This window comes from Pleuronectes platessa, chromosome 1 (assembly GCF_947347685.1).
Source record: "Pleuronectes platessa chromosome 1, fPlePla1.1, whole genome shotgun sequence".
NCBI lineage: Eukaryota > Metazoa > Chordata > Actinopteri > Pleuronectiformes > Pleuronectidae > Pleuronectes > Pleuronectes platessa.
Window position 1 is genome coordinate 3,222,137 of NC_070626.1, and position 5,944 is coordinate 3,228,080.

The following is a 5,944-nucleotide window of genomic DNA, read 5'->3' on the forward strand; positions in this document are numbered from 1 at the left end:
GGTCACCATGAACTCTTTTCTATGAGATTTAAGTGCTGTCAAAGTGGAGATAATTTTTCATCTGCCTGAGCTTTGCATGTTTAAACTAAACAATTTACCGTTGAATTCTATTTTCACTAATGCTCACCGTTAAAAGAGAGAATCGCAGAAACTCTGCTCAGACTGTAGCTAATCACTGCTCGGTAACATGAGACATAAGGCCACTGAAAAGCAGAGGAGTAGCACTTGGGGTTGTAATCAACTGCGCACTTGTCGAGCTCCTGCTGCTCGTCGTAACCACCATCGATGAGTCAGATGGAGAGAATCAGAGAGACAAGAGAAGTTGTTAATAAAAGTACTACTGATAATACTATAAAAAATACTGTCATGATGGTAGACGTCCTTACTGAATGGCCGTCTGGCCAACTGTGTGTAAAAACAAACAAATACACATGATGAAAAACTCAAGCAAATTATATTAAAAGACAATGAATACATTTTCATTACTAAATTATTAGGACTATTATTTAATAGTTAAACAATTATGCATACAGATGATGTTTTAAACATACTTTTAAGTATGTTAGATCTTGACTGGTAAATTCAGAATATATGTTTTTATTACTTAAGCATAAAGATCCAGTGATTCTATATTTTTTTAAACAAATCAAATTCATGAAAAGATTAAATGGCCTAAAAAATAAATGTTGATTAAGTTTCTTCTGGGACTAATTTAAATAATACGACTGCTCATATGGTATGTTTCATTCAGATATTTGGCATGTAATAATCAAATTAATTCCGTGACCCTACCATGGTGGACCCCGTGAAAAGCATTCCAAAAAAACACTCTAGGTTCAAACTTGACGATGACCATGAACAACACGAGAAAGGCGGCAGCAAACTTCATCCTACAAAATAAAACTGAAAAAAGAGGTGGTCATTTTGATGCCAAGTCACCGGTGTTGGGTAAGATCAGCTATCAGCGATCAGCACATTGATGCTGAAGCTTTCGACACCTCGTCACTCTTGTAGTAACTGTATTTGTAACCCTTTACATTAAGTATCAATACAGTGAAGACAAATAAAAAAAAGGTTACCTTTAATTCCGAATGCTTTAGAGGGGTAGACGTTGAGTTCAGTAAACGTCAGTGGCCTCCACACTCAGATGTGTTAGAAGAGGCAGCATGAATGTTCAGCTCACAAATATAAATATTGACTTCTCCATGAAGTTATCTCTGATGTATTGTTGCTTTTTAAAATATAAATTGTACGTATTTAATATAAGTCAAATAGTAAATGGAAGTTTACTTGAGATCGTATCCATGTTTCTAAAAGTTGTTGTGTTTACTTGACAGAATGATTCATCCTGCCACCACACAAGACATTTTCTCCTTACTTATATTTAATTCCCAAGAAATAGTGTTAAAGAAATATGCATGTTCTGTCTTGTTTTTTTGAATTCAATACTTTTATTCCACCTGAACAAAAGTACAGTTAAACCCTGTGGCTCACTGCTGCTGAGTCCCTGCATTGCTTGGCTCCAGTGACATATGAATACCAGTAAATCTGCTGCAGTTAGGCTTCTGGTTTTCTTCTGCATTGTGACTTTAACTTATGCTCCCGTAGTGTTTATAGGTTTTCTGTATAAGTAAAAGTATCAATGCTGCAAGTCTTTCTTCTTTTTTCTTCTCAGCGTCAGGAGGATACAAGTCCTCTCCTGTTTTCTCTTCCGCTCTATTGTTGTGCAGGAAGGCAACTTTGTCTGTTTTTATCTGACTTCTAAACCCTAATACGATTAGTTTTAAGTATTCCAAATACTTTATACAATAAATAATATACACTATTAATTGCACTATATTGGATTGCAGATACTTTACAGTGTGTAAAAAATGTGCAGTAAATGTTTTGTATGAATGTGTTATTAGTTATCAGTTACAAGTTTTAGCACTCTTTGTAGTAACATTGATTTAAACCCCACCAGTTGAAGTATCTATACAGTGAGATAAGAGGAGTATTCATTGTCATTGTTAAATCTCATATTTGAATAAGACACAGAGAAATGTTTTGACAATCCTAAAATTGAGATTTGTTCTCAGTCTTCCAAAATTTTTCAACTGTCACTCAACAATACATCAATGCCAAAGAACATATATACAATCATGGTTGCTTTTGCGGGTGAATGTTTGATTTATTTCATTGAAAGGCAAGAAACATTTCATATCACTTCAAAAGATCCTTCAAGACGACTTCTTCAGTAAAAAACAATAGCACTGGGGTTGTCATCGACTTGCGCTTGTCGAGCTCCTGTTGCTCGTCGTAACCGCGATACCCTGGGTTTAACCTGATGGAGAGAATCAGCGAGACAAGAGAAGTTGTCAATAACAGTCCTGATGATAATACTATTAAAATTACACAGTAATGATGGTAGAAGTCGTTACACATTGAGATAACCTCCACCTGCTAAAAAACAAACAAATACATGATGATAAACTCAAGCAAATTATATTAAAAGAAAATGAATACATTTCCATTACACAATTAATAGGACTATTATTTAACAGTCAAACAACTATACATACAGATGATGTTTTATACGTACTTTTAAGTAGTGTTCAATCTTGCCTTGTAAAATCAGAATGTATGTTGTATTATTTTAGCAGATAGATGCAGTTATTCTATATTTCTAAAAACAAATCCAATTTATGCAAAGATTAAATCGCCTTGAAAATGTTAATTAAGTTTCTTCTGGGACTAATTTGATTTCAGTTGTTGCCGCAGCAGGTCTGTGCACGTGAGAATCAAAATAAACCTCATCTCCTCTTCATTGAAGGAACATGCTAATCAAAGGCCTTTTTGACTGTTATTTTAATTACTATTGAAATCAAAGTGATTCTACTTGTCCAAATAATACGACTGCTCACATGGTATGTTTCATTAAAATATTTGGCATCTAATAATATAATTAATTCCGTGACCCTACCATGGTGGACCCCGTGAAGAAGCATTCCAAAAAAATACTCTCCAGGTTCAAACATGACGATGACCATGAACAACACGAGGATTGCGGCAGCGAACTTCGTCCTACAAAACAAAGAAAAAGAAAAAAGAGGTGGTCATTTTTATGCCAAGTCACCGGTGTTGGGTAAGATCAGCTATCAGTGATCAGCACATTGATGCTGAAGCTTTCGACACCTCGTCACTCTTGTAGTAACTGTATTTGTAACCCTTTACATTAAGTATCAATACAGTGAAGACAAATAAAAAAAAGTTTACCTTTAATTCCGAATGCTTTAGAGGGGTAGACGTTGAGTTCAGTATATGTTCAGATGTGATGGAACAGGCAGCATGAATGTTCAGCTCACAAACATAAATATAGACTTCTCCATGAAGTTATCTCTGACTGTATTGTTGCTTTTTAAAATATAATTTGTACCTATTTAAAGTAAATCAAATAGTAAATGGAAGTTCACTTGAGATCGTATCCATGTTTCTAAAAGTTCTTGTGTTTACTTGACAGAGTGATGCATTCTGTCACCACACAACACATATTTTCCTTACTCATATTTAATTCCAATAAATAGTGTTATAAAAATATGCATGTTCTGTCTTGTTTTTTTTAATTCAATACTTTCATTCCACCTGGACAAAAGTACAGCTAAACTCTGGTTCACTGCTACTGAGTCCCTGCATTGCTTTGGCTCCAGTGACATATGAATACCAGTAAATCTGCTGCAGTTTGGCTTCTGGTTTTCTTCTGTAGTGTGACTTTAACTTATGTTTTCTCTTACGCTCTATTGCTAGGCAGGAAGGCAACTTTGTTTGGTTTTAGCTGACTTGTAAACCCTTATTTTATTAGTTGTAAGTTTTCCAAATACTTTATACACTAAACAATATACACTATTAATTGCATTATATTGGATTGCATGTACTTTACAGTGTAACAAACATGCAGTAAAAGCTTTGTATACTCGTTGTAGGAACATTGATTTAAACGCCCCAACAGTTAAAGTATCTATACAGTGAGATTAGGAGTCTTCATTGTCATTGTTAAATCTCATCATAGCGATCCAGTTATTCTATATTTTTAAAGACAAATCCGATTTATGGAAAGTGTTAGGGTTTGTGGTGGTGTTCGGACCCCAAAGCAGACACGGAGGAGCAGGTAGTGAAAAAGGTAACAGTTTATTGACTGTGTAGGCAGGTACAGGCTGGAGCGGCAGGGTGCAGGCTGGCTGGAGGATCCACGGAGAGGCGAGGAGGACAGCCGAGCGAAGAGGCACACGGAGGTTCTGCGTGAAGCGAGCAAGAAGCAGGAATTTAGTCCACAAAACAAAACGAGATGTGAAGGTCGAGAGCAACAGCGAAACAACTACCATGATATATGGAATAATCTGGCGCCGGCCTGTTGAGCGGACCAGATCTTTATAGAGGGGATGATTGGGATGGAATGCAGGTGCGCCTCGTCCGCTGCAGGGAACCAGCCACGCCCCTAGCGCTCACAGCCTGCCAAGGGAAACAGAGAAGGGGAGGAGGAGAGACGAAAACAACAAACAAACAACTACACAAATCCTCACAGAAAGATTAAATCGCCTAGAAAAATGTAGGGGAGAGCGGGGTAATGTGGGACATTTTTTTAATTTGCTCCCCTCTAGGCGAGCTAAAATGATATATCAGTAAAATTTACACATTTCCCATTAATTCAGGATGTTTTGTAGCAATGGAAATGATCAGAATGTCTTCAGGACAAAGGTCAGTGAAAATATGATTGTTTTAAAAAAAGTGGTCCACTTACTTTTTCCACTTTAAAACTACCATAACAACACATGTTGTAATAGTTAAAATCCCCACAGCTAGATTGACAACCACTAATATCGGACTAGTAACAGAATCATGGGGATTGGTCAATTAAGCACATTTATGATTATTATGATTCATGTGATCTCTTGCACACCATAGCTTACCTGCACATTGTTTCTCTGTCCAATTGGCAGGGACAGGGATATTGTTTTCCTCTGCGTATTCAAATGCCAGTTCACGGCACTTAACTGGAGCAAGGCCATGGAACTGGTCAGCTAGTTGTTTCAAGTGTTTGGCAAGCTCCTCCTCCATCTCATTTGTGAATATTCTCTTTACCTCAGCTACTGCACCCCAGGCTACTGATTTTACTTTCCCTTTCTCTTTTTTCTTTATGAATCTTTTGAGGGTTGTCTTATCAATATTTCTATCCCTTCCAGCTTTTCTTAAGGACTTCTTTCCTTGCATGACCTCAGCGGCTGCACTCTCCATCTCTGCGAGGGGTGTTTGGCCCCAGGTTGTCTTCCTGGTGTAGTTTCTTGGCATGATGGCTTTTCTATAATGTTTATGTCATTAAAAATAAAACATATATAATTTAATATAACACTAGAATATGTTTAAGACTAAACTTAACAAGTGCTTCGTGGTGGGGTAAAGTGAGACACTATCTCACTTTACCCCACAGCCACCGTTTTAGAAAAGCAACATCTCTTAGCAATTCAGGCTAATCTTCAGCTAGCATCAATCACATGGTTTTATATGTTGGAAGTTCACCAACATGTATGATATAAGTTTTTCTACCTGATTCAATTTGTTTTGACACAACAGTTGATTAAGTTCAAAGCAAGAAAATTTACTTTTACATGCAAAAAACACATTTTTGTGAAAAAACATACTTTCCACAGCACCAGCACCAACTTCTCCTTCATGGCAAGGGGGGAATGGGAGGGGCTTGAAAACATAATAGTCACATGACCACAAATGTGTTCCGTTGCCTAGATACAGGGGGTGTTTCACATCACCCGATGTCCCACATTACCCCGCTCTCCCCTACTTTGAATTCTTATGGGACAAATTTGAATTCAATTGTTGCCTTAGCAGGTCGGTGCATGTGAGATTCAAAATAAACCTCAACGTCCATTTCATTGAAGGAACATGCTAATCAAGG

At 37.0% G+C, this 5,944-nt stretch overlaps 1 long non-coding RNA gene across 1 annotated transcript; it reads right to left on the reverse strand.

Annotated features, from left to right (window-relative positions):
* Nucleotides 1-4,145: 4,145 nt before the first annotated feature.
* On the reverse strand, nucleotides 4,146-4,488 carry LOC128445573 (uncharacterized). The gene is made up of 2 exons (XR_008339478.1): nucleotides 4,356-4,488; nucleotides 4,146-4,271 (listed from the first exon to the last, which is right to left on the reverse strand). It is a non-coding gene; the product is annotated as an uncharacterized LOC128445573 (long non-coding RNA).
* Between the last annotated feature and the right edge of the window lie 1,456 nt (nucleotides 4,489-5,944).